This window comes from Cotesia typhae, unplaced genomic scaffold (assembly GCF_013202065.1).
Source record: "Cotesia typhae breed Kobodo isofemale line unplaced genomic scaffold, CoteBio_Ctyphae contig_43, whole genome shotgun sequence".
Classification (NCBI taxonomy): domain Eukaryota; kingdom Metazoa; phylum Arthropoda; class Insecta; order Hymenoptera; family Braconidae; genus Cotesia; species Cotesia typhae.
The window spans coordinates 4,601,727-4,619,151 of NW_027423752.1; the positions used below are offsets into that span (position 1 = coordinate 4,601,727).

A 17,425-nucleotide genomic window follows, 5' to 3' on the forward strand; every position below is an offset into this window, starting at 1 on the left:
AGAGCTCACTATTCAAACCTCTTCTTCAAGAGCGTGTGACTAACAAGTCATCTCAAGACTACTACTCAGTCTTGATCACAACGGTCTTTTTCAAGACCACAAAATAAGTTCACTTGTAAGAAAACCTACCCAAGTTTGAGGGAAGGTACCGGTATTAAAACTGAACAGAATTATACTAACAAATTAGTGTTGATATGTATATATCATATAAAATAAAAACTAGTAACGTTTAAAACAAACGTATAACGACATTAAGCACAACAAAATCATTGGCTTCACAGTATAAACATCAATATAGACAATAGGTCTTATATTACAAAAGTACGTTATAATTTTCTATCATCCGTCCCTAATAACCACGGATATCCGTTAGTGTAAGCTTCAAATCACGGACTTATTTATCTCATTTATCATTATTACATTTAAAGCGATGCCATGAATCATTAAAAGATGAAAATATTTAAATATAAATAGTCCGGCTGTCCAATTTAAAAACACAGTAACTACAAAATTTTTATACCTGATTTTTTTTAGTATTACTGCATTTCTTATAACTTTTAGTCCAAAAGCTTCTTCACGTGCTTCTGGGAAATGTTTAGCTGCTCAAACTGAATGTTTCAACTTATCGCATATAGCAGATTCATTCTTATCAAATAGCTTATAGGAGCTATAGATTAAAAACCGGAATTTTTCATTGTTAACGCCCCCGCAATCTCTATTAAGGTTGGAATTTAATAAAATCTATTCTTAGCTGAACGTGACACGAACATTATACCAGAAGATTTCTACCAAATTTAGAGTCTATGAAAGTTACATGTTACAGTTTAGAAATTAAAATTGAAAATTCTAACACCCACCCCCGCAATCGCTATTGAAAGTAAAATTTGTTGAAATTTTCATTTAGATTACTTTTACATCACACATAGAAGACACCCACCAAATTTGGAGTCTGTAGGAGCTATAGTTGGGAAATTTTAAATTTTCATTGTTAACACCCAACCCCCGCAATCCATATTTGGAATAGGTTGTCATTAAATCCGCTCTTAGATCATTTCTACTTTAAATATATTAGTAGATTCTTACCACATTTTGGAGCCTATGGGAGCTATAATACGGAAATTTGAAATTTTCATTGTTACCAACCACCCTCGCAATCCAATTTAGAGTAGGTTATCATAAAATCCACTCGTCGATCATTTTTACCTCACATATAGAAGACTCTTATCAAATTTGGAACCTATAGGAGCTACAACTTCGAAATTTAAAATTTTCATTGTTAACATCCACCCCCGCAATCCATATATAGAGTAGGTTGTCATAAAATCCACTCTTAGATCATTTCTGGATCACATATAAATGATTCCTACTAAATTTGGAACCTATAACAGCTATAGCTTGGAAATGTTTGATTTTCATTGTTAACACCCACCCCCGCAATCCTTATTAGGAATGAGTTATTATAATATCCGCTCATAGATAATTTCTGGATCATATATAAATGATTTCTACCAAATTTGGAACATGTAGGAGCTATAGTTTAAAAACGGGAATTTTTTATTGTTGACGCTCTCGCAACGCCCCTTGTGGGTGGAATTTAGTAAAATCCGTTCTTAGCTGACCTCTACTCGGCGAAAAGAATATTCCTACCAAATTTCAAGTCTCTAGGTCTTATAGTTCCAGAGATGTCGTGATGAGTGACTATATACGTGGAAATCTCTTATATATATAGATAAAATAACCTGATAGATTCAATAAATAACATTAATTTTCATGCCTTAAAAAAAATAATAAAAAATCAACATGAAAATGTCTTTCTACACGCATTTCCCTCCTTAAATATATAATTAATGATTATGATTAATCAACATGAATGACGAACTAGCGAGTGTATGACGCAGCTTGGTAAGTGTTCTCACTATCTCTGAAACGGATACTGATCTTTTAGCTGGGAGATGACTCGCGATTGGCGAACTTCTTCCCAATAGGAATGCTGGTGGCGGAGGAAGGTTCTTTGCTTCGTCTGCTATGTTTGGGAACGAGCTGGTGAAGTCACTGTCAGGCCCTGCTATCTGGAGAAGGTTGCTCGCGCTGATGCTGCAGTTTGTACGCTCTTTGAGAGTATTAGTAATACTTGTCATTGAGGTGATTTTTGTAGAAGTTCAGCGTGTTGGCGGTGTTGGCTTGTTTTGTTGAAATGATCCACAACGAGGCAATGTACATGTTGCGCTCATATCTAAATTGCTCGTTACTGGTTGCTGAGGTATATCTTCTTTTGGTAATGGCGTTATTGTTGATTCAGTCTGGAAAATAATCAATTTATACTTATCTATAATAATTTTTTTAATTATGTTGATATTTTGATTAAATTTAAACAAAAATACATATCCAGAGTTGATCGAAAAATATAAATTGATAATAGTGTGGCACAAAAATTCAACTATTAAAACATGAGTAGTTATTTTGATGTCTCACAAGACTCAACCGTTTTTCAGTTAAAAAAAAGTCCAATAATCAAATTTTTTTTAATTTTTTTTTATAGTGGGCTTAAGAATCATTCATTAAAAATTTACAAAATTTTATAATATATTTTTTCTAGTAGTTTAATTAAAAATATTTATCTGGCATTTTTATTAGTTTAAAAAATTTTAAGCAACTTCTAAAAGTAAAAAATTTTGAATTCAAATTATCAGTGTACGTAATTTTCAACCTAAAAAAGTATAAAATAATAATAAGAAAATTAAAAGCAAAAGAAAAATTAATTTTTGATGATTCTTAAAGGTTTTAACAATTATGACTCAGGAGTGACCTCTAAAATTTTTTTTTAATCTAACTGATTTTTTGGACATGATAAATTAACATACTTTTAATAAAAATTGACAATAAAAAATAAATCGACTTTTTTTAGTCACCCTAATTGATGAGTTAAAATACCTTTTCAGGAAGATTTGGATTTGATGAAGCAGCAGTATTGCGTACAGTTGGAACTTGCATTTCCTGCGTTCAATTAGCTGTTAAATTAGCCAACTCATTCATGTTTACGTACATCGACTGGGTAACCAATTGATTTCCTAATAATTCTGTGGAGGAATCACCAATTCACAATCAATACTCAATTATCGGTATCATAAATATAATGACATTAAATCAAAATAAAAAAAGCAAAATTACATTTAACTAAATGCGCTGGCAAAAGTAATTTCGGTTTACCAGGACGTTAATTACCATTACCGTCGTTATTGACCCGTGAAGTGGACGTGGAGCGCTCTGGACTGGAGCGTCTCGGGGCGTTAGCAGCTTCACCAGCTTTTGGTGGTGTGCAAGCTGGGTTGACCGCTACAGTTTTGGCAAACACAAGTTAAGCAGGTTGGCTGTGACATCCCTGTTGAGTCTGGCGCTTGGAATGTGTAGACACTCAACGCTGGTCGCTTATGACCACCCTTCTCGTAAGGCGACGAAATAGTATGAGGTCGTTCTTCGGAAGTCTGTCCTTTGGATGGTTGTCTCTTATAACCGACGGCTGTTTCTTGTGAATTGGGCTATGTGGCGTTGGAGAACGGACGCTGCTGCTGATTTATATTTGTCGATACGGTATTAGTATTTTACTCACGTTGCTTTGGGAAGACCCATTTGATATCTATAAATCAGTTTTTTATTTTTAAATCATGTCATTGACGTCATAGAGTTTTACTACTGCAGAAGGGACATCTGAATAAGCATAAGAGCGTTGAGAAATTTTAATAATTTGATTTTAGTATCTTATGATGCAATTTATTGTTTGAAAAGGTTTAATCTATCAAAATATACACGTGGAAATTAAGTGGAGTTTTTCTGGATGATCTTAGGACAGTCTCATTAATGTTAAATATTATTTGGCGATCAATTGAAGAAATGATGAAAACATTTATTTCTAACTAAATAGCGGCTTGACAAAAAAAATTTTTTTCAATGAAAATTTCAGTCTTCAACTTAATATTAAATAATTGGAATTAATATTCCTCGGATCAATTACTGAAAAATATAGCTAAGAAAATTGTGTAAAAATCAGACTGATATTATCAGTCATTTGATAAATTTTGCTTACCCAAGTTATTTGTCTATGTACTTTAATATATTGACATTACAAAAATAAAAAAAAAAGTTGATTTTCTGAAAATTCTATGTGCATATAATCCTTTAAAATAATAAAATTATCATTGAAAAAATGTAAAATCTAACGAATAGTTTTTGTTCATAATTCATAATACAATATTAAGCGTATCTTGAGAAGTAAAACCTGATTCACGTGAGCTACTAGTTGATAAATGGCGACGTAGCATCAATGTTTTAGAAACATTATTAGATTATTACCGATCCTCCTCCCGAGTCAATAATTATCGATTTGCAAGTGTTAATTCCTTCTAGAAGTTACAATAAATAACGTCGACTACGACATTCATCAAACATCTATAAAAGTGTTCAGTAGTTGCAAGCAAATGCTTTCTATTCTATTAGATGAGTTCTATATTGAAAGTACTAAAACACTTTCAATAAATCAAATAATTACTGATTAATGATGACTTAAAAGTCCCACCTGAGAAAACGATCTGGGCCAGTGGTGAGGGTGCCCCCAGGCTGGACTAGGATGATTTTTGCAAGACCCGCTGCTGGAGCACATGAAGCTTTTGCGGGAGCCCAGAGACAACGAAGGGCTCGCAGGCGAATTAGTTGAGGTGAAGTGGTGATGTAATGGCCAATGGCCCGAGTTGCTTTGCTATTTCAAGTCAGTTATTATTTGCTCGCACTGCGCTAGAAGATCATACGGGACCCGCGTATGTAGTTCCAGTTGCTCAGAGATCTCTTGAAGATGTGTCAACTCCATCAGCATCGCTATTTCCTCGTCGAGAACCGGCTTGATCAATTTCGCGAGATGGCAAAAACGTCCGCGTTCCTCCAGCAAGGCGGCTCGAACAACTTTTTGCTCAGTCTTTTCCATACTAATTCGTTTGTCTGCGACAGATAGTTCTAATAATCTGCGATTTAGTTCCATGTCATCTTCCTTATTTCCCTGAAAGGATTCGCTGATGTTACCGGTTCCCATTCCGGGCCCGTGATTGAAGAAATGATTACATGATAAGTTGCTGATAATATGATAAAATAATAAATTGTTTTGTGAATAATGAAACGGTTTTTAATGCATTAAACTCAAGTTGTTCGATTAGAGAATTTGAAATAAAAACAATTCCAGACGTTACTTCTGCAGTTGTAGATAAAAATTATAAATATAAATTAAATGAAAAAATGTTCACTGTGGACGCTTGGAGACTTATAGAAGTTTACTCGACACAAAAAAAAAAATAAATGATTGTAAATGTCCTTCATGTAAAAAAAATTCGGACCCAAAAGTATACGAGCAATTGAAATTATAAACAAATGTAATCTGTGACAAGTGCCTTTAATTGTGTCATTTAAAATGTGCGGGTTACAAACGATGTCCTACTTAAACTTACCGGATGTGCAAAAAATATATAAAGCTTGTAACAAAAGTTTCTTTTCAAATAATAATATATTTTTTAATTTTGTTACTTACAAATGTAGATTTAAAATATTGATGAGGTAATTAAAATAATTTACCTTTTTTTTTTATACATAATAACAATTGACTCAAAAATGATATATTGTTGTTACCATCAGGTTTGTTACCGTTGAACTAATCCATGTCGACAGACTTACTGAAATGAATAACCTAAAAATATATTTACAATTGAGGAAAACATAAATAGTTGAATTATATAATAAAAAATAATTATATAAATAAATAAATCAATGATGCAAGTAATTACCGGCCATCTAATTTCATTGTGAGCGATGAAATTGTTAAATTACAAAAACTTTTGAATAGATGAATATAACTTTCAAGTCAAGTTGTCAATAAAAACATTAAACATTTCATACATACATTATAGTTGTATTATTGAGCTTTCATATTTTATTAGCCGTCATTTATTAATTAATTATAATAAACACAGCATATTTATTTATCAGTATATTTATTTTTAGCACTGAATAAATATTTTAATTCCTTGTATTATCACATCACATTCGTCATTTAGTCAACAAACAATATTCACTACATATAAATTAATACACCACTTTTGGTATTATGTTTAAATGCATTATTTTTTGTGGGTTGCCAGTAACTGAGCTCAGGCAGTATAGATTACCGGATTAATATAATAAAAACATTCACTCGGGTACCGTACAAATAATGTTACTTTTATTTTTTTAATTTATTTTAGCTTGTACAGCTCCGTAAAAGCAATAATTAATATTTTGGACATCTATGTAGTTAAATTAAATACTAGATTTACATCCACGGTTGCATTTAGGGAATTTTTTTAAATCACGGAGATTTTCCAACGAGCGTAAACCTATTTCCGTGACTGTAGTTACATCCACGGATGCAAATAATTTTCCTTCCTCCGTGTTTAATACATGTCCGTGACTTTAGCTTCATCCGTGGAGCGTGTCAATAGACACTTCGGATACTTGGAGCTACGGACAAGCAATGCTTGCAGATCCGGACTGATACTTGGAGCCACGGACAAGCGATGCTTGCAGACCCGGACTAATGCTTGGAGCCACGGACAAGCGATGCTTGCAGACCCGGACTAATGCTTGGATCCACGGACGATAGATGCGTGCAGACCCGGACTGATACTTGGAGCCACGGACAAGCGATGCTTGCAAACCCGGACTAATGCTTGGATCCATGGACGATAGATGCTTACAAACCCAGACTAATGCTTGGATCTACTGACGATAGATGTTTGCAGAGACGGACTTTAGTGCTTAGTGCCACGGAATTTAATTCTTGAAGTTAAAATACCCGATTTGAATTAAAAATCCATCCACTCAATGAATTCCCGGACTCAGTGTTAGAGTCACGGATTTTCCGTGGATGGTGTCAATAGACACTTTGAACAAAAAAATGACTGCAGAAGTTGATGTACATCACATAAAAGATTTTAATTTGGATAGCTATTTTAAAGAGAATCATGATCCACAGACAGTATATGTCGTTGAATGGCATGATACTATTAAAATGCCACTTGGTGGCTGGAACTGCTACGAAGCCATGGTGGTTGATGTATCTAGTAAGAACTTTCTTTGTTAGGATAATTATAAATTAACAATATACAATAGTAACTTTTGCAACATAAAATTCTTAATGATGAATGATGATATTTAATTCTTTTAGAATCGATTAAAACTTTAGAAAAAAAGTTGGATGCTCTTGAGGGAATCAAATTTCCTGGTCCATCTATAAAACCAGTTGAAGTATTGGAACAAATTTCTGATGAAGATGACGTTGAGGAAATAAAGGAACTTGAAAATCCAAAAAAAAAGTTACGGTTTTCAGACAGTAATGAGGGTGATGTCCTAAATGAAGAAGAAGTTCAAGTATTAGAGACCCCATCTGAAGCCGTAAGTAAAATTAAAAGAACATAATATAATATTTTATTAAAATTTATTTATCACTTAGAAACGCTCTGAAAATAATGCAACCTCCCATGTACCAACATCAAAATCAAAATTTGCGGAAGGACATTCAAGTAAAGATGATTTATGAAAAGGTAATTATATAAATTTATAAAATTAACCGTTACATTATTAATATCATTTTAATTTTTTTCAGAGGAATCAAGTAAAAAAAACATCCTAAAGCATCAGTGTCATCCAGTTGTAAAGACTCTAAAGAATAAAAAGTAATGAAATCATCACCGAAGATGGTACATATACATGTATATTTATTATTAGCTGCTTTAAAATTAATTTGAAAATAAACGATTTCTTTTTTATTATTATAGAAAGAACTTGGTCATGAAGGGTCGGGTGTATGGATTACTCGCGATCAGTGGAACGATGCGAAAAATAAAAATTCTTTTGCAGCTATGACAGTGTTGCGGAATCATTCAAACCTTCCCGCAACAAACTGGTAGCACCGAGGCGCCGCTACACAAGCGCCCTCGGGTGTTCTACCTCAACTCAACTGGCTCACCGGCAAACAGCCATACTCCTTATAATACGTGCTAATTGTACAGCGTACACACGCATTTACCGTGATCAGTGCATTTACAAAATCATCAAGCTCATCCACTCAACTTTACTGAAGCCAATTACAGCATCGCCACTCATCTTTATTACCAACAATCATTGGCAACTCAGGTACAATTAAGCATCTATTGTAAATCATCTAAGATCACTTTATCACAACCTATACTCTCATGTTCCTTCTCTCTCTTACTCATTGTCACACGGCTTACCCATGTGTCGCTCTTTCTCATACATATGTATAGCAGCCACCGACACCTTCCACCTAGCAACAATCACGTGTACAATTGTCAATAGAAATTCGTCATCATGCGGCAAAATCAAATGCCGCACTGCAGATGTTGCTTGGTGGAGATTGGGGGTGACTGCCACCAGCTCTTGGGCCTGTCGGCCATTCCGTGTTCAACGATGTGTGTGCTATCTCGCATCCCGAGACTCATGTGATCAATTAAGCTCACTAGTTTAAGGCTCATTTTCGCTCACACTGTGAAAGTTAATTATATTGTTAAGTGATTAATAATCCAGTGACTCAAATTTATACAGCTCATCCAATTAATCATTAGTGTGAACTCTACAGATTCAGCTCAAGCTCTCTCTACACTTGCATTCATTCACTGTATTAATCATTGCATTCAGTCAATCCAATTCATACGCTCACACTATGACTATTAATTAAGTGTGATTAATTAATCGTCTGGTGAACCTAATTCTACACCATTACTCATATTTATCGCTCATAATTGCTAGTGTTAATTACATTGTAAATTAATTAACAGTTCAATTGAAGATCAAATTTCTACAACTCATACTCAGTATAATTAATATACATTCATTGATACAACTCAATTAAACTCAACCAACGCTACTCATGAATCAATGTAATAATTCAAGATCATAATAAGTGTTAAAAGTGCTCAATATTTGTAAACTACTCACACTCTGTACAATCAAAACTACGCCTGTGATTAATTTTAGAATAAATATCATTATAACCACGAATGTGTCTCCTCCATCTTTTAACACCTAGTCCCGGCAAATAAATATTTAATGTTAAGACAATTATCTTACAGACAGCATCATTACTTACATCAGTTTTCCCTTTGGAAGTTCTTTTAAAAAGTAACTATAAAGGTGGTGCATCTAAAAATACAGAAAACAAAGAAAAAACGTACGATGCACTTGATGAGAATATTTTAAAAGTAATTAAAGGTACCGTATAATATTTCAATCGACATATTTATTTTTTTATAAGTGTAAAAACTGTAAACTTATCAAGTAGAGACTTTAAATTAGCTGTTTTCATTTTATTATTTTTGTACTAATAGTTTTAAATTCTATTTTGAATTAAATTGCTTTCAATTGAAGAGCTCAATAAATAATTGAAATTTTATGTTTAGTTGATAAGGTATATAAATACAATTAAAATAAATAATCAATAAAGTCTGCCTAACATAATTTTCGACTTGAATGAATTTAGTATATTTTAAGATTTTTTAAGTTGCAAATTTAAAATTTTTTAAATTATGATTGAAAAAATTTATTTTATATTTATTAAATATTGACGCTACTTTGATATTTGAATAGAAATATTTCCTCTCTAATCTATATATTTTAGTCTACAAGTATTATATGACAATATTATTTATTATAAATTTTTTTTTACACCATTGATTAAAAATTTATCCATATAAAATTATACTCGATGAGAAAAATTGAAATCTAATTTAAAAATTCATAATTATGATACTATATACATTGCAGAAGCAGTTCAAGATAGGCACAATGATTTTAAGGATGGCCCATTTGGAACTGCAGTAAATAATAAATGCGGAAAACTAATAAGTGAAGTTAAACAGCAGAAGCTAGTACGTATTTTTAAAATAAAAATGTGATTTTCACATTACAATAATAATTATAAAATTTATAATAATTACATAATTTCTTTCTAGAAAGCTTAAAAATTAATAGAGAACGCTGATCAAAAATAATCAACTTCAAGTTCAACATAAGTAAAAAATATTAATAACTATAACAAATGTATGACATTTATTTAATAACTTAACTTTATTGTTTATTATTAACGCAGTAATTCTCTATAACAAATTTTATATTATTTTAATGATAAAACTACTTATAATACTTTTTAATTAATAATATTAACAATGAATCTCTAGAAACATAAAAAATTATCCTTGAGTTTATTTTAAAATTTATTCATGTTCAATTTCAATAATAATTAATCCAAAGAAATATATTCTCAATTATTTTTTAATAATTACACTGCAATAATAGTAAGATTATATTCAAGTATATATCTCAACCTTGGCTGTCCAGACACATCCAAGCAATAAGACCAAAGTCAATTGAAATATATATTCTACATATATCTTAGGATATATTTTGTCTATTTCTCGAGGTATAAACAGAATATATACTGCATATATACTTGGATTTATTCTGTATATATTTTACGTATATCGCAGCCTATACTTTTCAGATATATCCGAGCTATAAGGCCAAAGACGATTGAAGTATGTATTTATCCGAACAAAAACAGTTTCACTGTAAAAAAATTGCGCCAAGTCCACGTTCATAAAACTCATCTCAATAACGTTTGCACTTTACAAAAAAAATAAGACTCGATATAATAATTGTCCTTGAAAATGACCTGCAAGACGCGATTATGACAATTATTTGGTGAAATTCGATAGTTAAATTTTTGAACGTTTCCGCGCAGGAAACATTCCAAGCATAACTTTGTTTCTATGGGTTGTTGAGGGGTCGAAATAGTCTAGATCCCTTGGAAATGACCTGCAAGACACGATTATGACAATTATTTCGTGAAATTCGAAAGTAAAATGTTTGAACGTTTCCGAGCAGGAAACAGTCGATTACATAACATTGCTATTAAGGGATTTGTAAGGTTGGAAATAGTCTAGATCGCTTGGAAAAGACCTATTAATCACGATTATGATAATTATTTCGTGAAATTCGATAGTTCAATTTTTGACCGCTTCCGCGCACGAAACAGTCGATTGAATTAACATTGTTTCTATGGGTCGTTGAGGTGTCGAAATAGTCTAGATCGCTTGAAAATGACCTGCAAGACGCGATTATGACAATTATTTCGTGAAATTCGAAAGTAAAAATTTTGAACGTTTCCGCGCAGGAAACAGTCGATTGAATAACATTGTTTCTATGGGTCGTTGAGATGTCGAAATAGTCTAGATCGCTTGAAAATGACCTGCAAGACGCGATTATGACATTTATTTGGTGAAATTCGATAGTTAAATTTTTGAACGTTTCCGCGCAGGAAACATTCCAAGCATAACTTTGTTTCTATGGGTTGTTGAGGGGTCGAAATAGTCTAGATCCCTTGGAAATGACCTGCAAGACACGATTATGACAATTATTTCATGAAATTCGAAAGTAAAATGTTTGAACGTTTCCGAGCAGGAAACAGTCGATTACATAACATTGCTATTAAGGGATTTGTAAGGTTGGAAATAGTCTAGACCACTTGGAAAAGACCTATTAATCACGATTATGATAATTATTTCGTGAAATTCGAAAAAAAAATTTTTGAACGTTTCCGCGCAGGAAACAGTCGATTGAATAACATTGTTTCTATGGGTCGTAGACGGGTCGAAATAGTCTAGATCGCTCGGAAATGACCCGCAAGACATGATTATGATAATTTGTTCGTGAAATTCGACAATAAAATTTTGGAACGTTTCCGCGCAGAAATCATTCAATTGCATAACTTTGTTTCTATGGGTCGTTGAGGGGTCAAAATAGTCTAGATCCCTTGGAAATGACCTGCAAGACACGATTATGACAATTATTTCGTGAAATTCGATAGTTAAATTTTTGACCGCTTCCGCGCACGAAACAGTCGATTGAATTAACATTGTTTCTATGGGTCGTTGAGGTGTCGAAATAGTCTAGATCGCTTGAAAATGACCTGTAAGACGCGATTATGACAATTATTTGGTGAAATTCGATAGTTAAATTTTTGAACGTTTCCGCGCAGGAAACATTCCAAGCATAACTTTGTTTCTATGGGTTGTTGAGGGGTCGAAATAGTCTAGATCGCTTGGAAAAGACCTATTAATCACGATTATGACAATTATTTCGTGAAATTCGATAGTTAAATTTTTGAACGTTTCCGAGCAGGAAACAGTCGATTACATAACATTGCTATTAAGGGATTTGTAAGGTTGGAAATAGTCTAGACCACTTGGAAAAGACCTATTAATCACGATTATGATAATTATTTCGTGAAATTGGAAAGGAACATTTTTGAACGTTTCCGCGCAGGAAACATTCCAAGCATAACTTTGTTTCTATGGGTTGTTGAGGGGTCGAAATAGTCTAGATTCCTTGGAAATGACCTGCAAGACACGATTATGACAATTATTTCGTGAAATTCGAAAGTAAAATGTTTGAACGTTTCCGAGCAGGAAACAGTCGATTACATAACATTGCTATTAAGGGATTTGTAAGGTTGGAAATAGTCTAGGCCAATTACTGCTTAATTATGGCACAAATATAGCCGAAATAAGGCACAAATGAGGTTCAGATATGGCCAAAATTCGTAGCGAATATGGCCGACATTTCGCACCAAAATGGACCATGTATAGCTAAAATATGGCAATAATATGGCCGGAATATGGCCCAGATATGGCCAACTAACGACCGAAAAATGGGAAAAATATCGCCGAAATATAGCTTAAATATGGCACAAAAAAGACCTATATACAGCTAAAATATGGCTTAAATATGGCCGAAATATGGGTGAAATATAGCCGAAATATGGCACAAATAAAGCCAAAATACTGCACAAACTTGGCCGAAATATGGCCCATATATGTCTAAAATATTGCACAAATATAGCTCAAAGATGGCCGAAATATGGCACAAATATTGTCCATATATAACCAAAATATGGCCGCAAAATAGCCCTATCATGGCTATAGTAGGGCACAAATCAGGCCCATATACGTCTAAAATATGGCACAAATATGGCCGACATATGGCACATGTATGGCCTAGATATGGCCAGAATATATCACAAATATGGCTGAATAATGGCACAAATACGGCCCTAACATGGCTGAAATATAGCTAAAATATGGTACAAAACAGACTTATATACAGCTGAAATATGGCTAAAATATGGCCGAATTATGCCATCAATATGGGACATGAATAGCAAAAATATGGCCGGAATATAGCACAAATATGGCCCAGATATGTCTAACTAACTGCCGAAATATGGGACAAATATGCCCCATTTATTGCTCAATGATGGCCGAAATATGAAACAAATATTGTCCATATATGGCCAAAATATGGCCGCAAAATAGCCTTATCATGGCCAAAGTAGGGCACAAATCAGGCCCATATACGGCTAAAATTTGGCACAAATATGGCCGAAATATGGCACATATATAGCCGTAATATGGCACGATTAAGGCCCATAAAAGTCTTAAATATGGCCGAAATATGGAACAAATACGGCCCATGAACAGCTAAAATATGGCCGACATACGGCACTAATAAGGCTCATATACGGCCGAATTATGGCACAAATATAGCCGAAATATGACACAAATATACCCAAAATATAGCGCTAATCTGGAAGAAATATGGCCCAAATATGGCCAAAATATGGCACCAATATGGCACAAAGATAGCCAAAAAACGGCCAAAATATAGCACAAATATGGCAGAAAAATGGCACAAATACTGCCTAAATATGTCCGAAATATATCTTAAATACGGCACAAAACAGACCTATATACAGCTGAAATATGGCTAAAATATGGCCGAAATATGGCACAAATATAGCCGAAATATGGCACAAATATTTCCAAAATATAACACAAAACTGGCCGAAAAATGGCCCATATATGGCTAAATTATTGCACAAATATAGCTCAAAGATGGCCGAAATATGGCACAAATATGGCCCATATATGGCCAAAATATAGCCGAAAAATAGCACAAATATGGCCAAAGTAGGGCACAAATCAGGCCCATATACGTATAAAATATGGCACAAATATGGCCGACATATGGCACAACTATGGCCCAGATATGGCCAGAATATATCACAAATAATGCTGAACAATGGCCCAAATACGGCCGAAATATTGCCGAATTATAGCATAAATATGGCACAAAAAAAACCTATATACAGCTAATATTTGGTGAAAATATGGCCGCAATATGGCACAAATATAGCCGAAATATGGCACGAATAAGGCCCATAAACGGCTTAAATATTGCCGAAATATGGAAAGAATACGGCCCATATACAACTAAAATATGGCCGAATTTTGCCACTAATATGGCCCATGTATAGCTAAAATATGCCAATATTATGGCCGGAATATAGCACAATTATCGACAAGCTATGGGACAAATATGGCCATATATTGCTAATTTATTGCTCAAGTATAGCTCAAAGATGGCCGAAATATGGCACGAATATACCCGAAATATGGTACAAAGGAGGCCCATATATAGCCAAATTTTTGCACAAATCTGGCCGAAATATGGCAAGAATAAAATCCAAATACGGCTTAAATATGGCACAAATATACCCCAAAAATGGTACAAATGTGGTCCAGATATGGCCAAAATACGTGTCCGAATACGGCCGAATTTTCCCACCAATATGGCGCATGTATAGCAAAAGTATGGCCGGAATATACCATAAATATCGCACATATGTGGCCAAAATATGGCCGAAAAACAGCACAAATATGGCCGAAATATGGCACGTATAAGGCCCATATGATGCTTAGATATGGCACAAATATAGCCGAAATATGGTACATATGTGGTCCAGATATGGCCAAAATACGTCCCGAATACGTCCGAAATATGGCACGGATATGGCCCATGTAGAGCAAAAATATGGCAAGAATATTGCCGGAATTTAGCACAAATATGGCCCAGATATGGCCCCAAAATAGCCCTATCATGGCCAAAATATTGCACAAATCAGGCCCATATACGGCTAAAATATGGCACAAATATGGCCGAATTATGGCACACATATAGCCAAAATACGGCCAAATATAGCACAAATATGGCAGAAAAATGGCACACATACGGCCCTAACATGGCCGAAATATAGCTAGAATATAGTACAAAACAGACCTATATACAGCTGAAATATGGCTACAATATGGCCGAATTATGACATCAATATGGCCCATGTATAGCTAAAATATGGCAGGAATATAGCACAAATCAGGCCCATATACGACTAAAATATGGCACAAATATGGCCGACATATGGCACAAGTATGGCCCAGGTATGGCCAGAATATATCACAAATATTGCTGAACAATGGCCCAAATACGGCCCAAATATTGCCGAATTATAGCATTAATATGGCACAAAAAAAACCTATATACAGCTAATATTTGGTTCAAATATGGCCGAAATATGGCACAAATATAGCCGAAATATGGCACAAATAAGGCCCATAAACGGCTTAAATATTGCCGAAATATGGAAAGAATACGGCCCATATACAACTAAAATATGGCCGAATTTTGCCACTAATATGGCCCATGTATAGCTAAAATATGGCAAGATTATGGCCGGAATATAGCACAATTATCGACAAGCTATGGGACAAATATGGCCCATATATTGCTAATTTATTGCTCAATTATAGCTCAAAGATGGCCGAAATATGGCACGAATATACCCGAAATATGGTACAAATGAGGTCCACATATAGCCAAATTTTTGCACAAATCTGGCCGAAATATGGCAAGAATAAAATCCATAGAGGGCTTAAATATGGCACAAATATACCCCAAATATGGTACAAATGTGGTCCAGATATGACCAAAATACGTGTCCGAATACGGCCGAATTTTCCCACCAATATGGCCCATGTATAGCAAAAGTATGGCCGGAATATACCATAAATATGGCACATATATGCCCAAAATATGGCCGAAAAACAGCACAAATATGGCACAAATAAGGCCCGTATACCGCATAAATATGGCACAAATATGGCTGAAATGTCACACAAATATGGCCGACATATAGCCAAATGTCTGAACAAATATGACCGAAATATGGCACGTATAAGGCCCATATACGGCTAAAATATGGCACAAATATGGCCGAATTATGGCACAAATATAGCCAAAATACGGCCAAATATAGCACAAATATGGCAGAAAAATGGCACAAATACGGCCCTAACATGGCCGAAATATAGCTAGAATATGGTACAAAACAGACCTATATACAGCTGAAATATGGCTAAAATATGGCCGAATTATGCCATCAATATGGCCCATGTATAGCTAAAATATGGCCGGAATATAGCACAAATATGGCCCAGATATGTCCAACTAACTGCCGAAATATGGGACCAATATGCCCCATATATGGCTCAATGTTGGCCGAAATATGAAACAAATATTGTCCACATATGGCCAAAATATGGCCGCAAAATAGCCCTATCATGGCCAAAGTAGGGCACAAATCAGGCCCATATACGTCTAAAATATGGCACAAATATGGCCGAAATATGGCACAAATATAGCCGAAATATGGCACGATTAAGGCCCATAAAAGTATTAAATATGGCCGAAATATGGAACACATACGGCCCATGAACAGCTAAAATATGGCCGAAATACTGCACTAATAAGGCTCATATACGGCCGAATTATGGCACAAATATAGCCGAAATATGACACAAATATACGCAAAATATAGCTCTAATCTGGAAGAAATATGGCCCACATATGGCCAAAATATGGCACCAATATGGCACAAATATAGCCAAAAAACGGCCAAAATATAGCACAAATATGGCAGAAAAATGGCACAAATACGGCCCAAATATTTCCGAAATATATCTTAAATACGGCACAATACAGACCTATATACAGCTGAAATATGGCTAAAATATGGCCGAAATATGTCACAAATATAGCCGAAATATGGCACAAATATAGCCAAAATGTAACACAAATCTGGCCGAATTATGGCCCATATATGGCTATATTATTGCACCAATTTAGCTCAAAGATGGCCGAAATATGGCACAAATATGGCCAAAATATGGCCGCAAAATAGCCCTATCATGGCCGAAGTAGGGCACAAATCAGGCCCATATACGTCTAAAACATGGCACAAATATGGCCGAAATATGGCACAAGTATGGCCCAGATATGGCCAAAATATATCACAAATACGGCGGAAAAATGGCACAAATACGGCCCAAATATTGCCGAATTATAGGATAAATATGGCAAAAAAAAGACCTATATACAGCTAATA

The 17,425-nt window shown here is 34.3% G+C and overlaps 1 pseudogene; it reads right to left on the bottom strand.

The window, feature by feature from the left end:
- Positions 1 to 2,159: 2,159 nt before the first annotated feature.
- LOC141528446 (uncharacterized) lies at positions 2,160 to 4,654 on the bottom strand (annotated as a pseudogene).
- Positions 4,655 to 17,425: the final 12,771 nt, after the last annotated feature.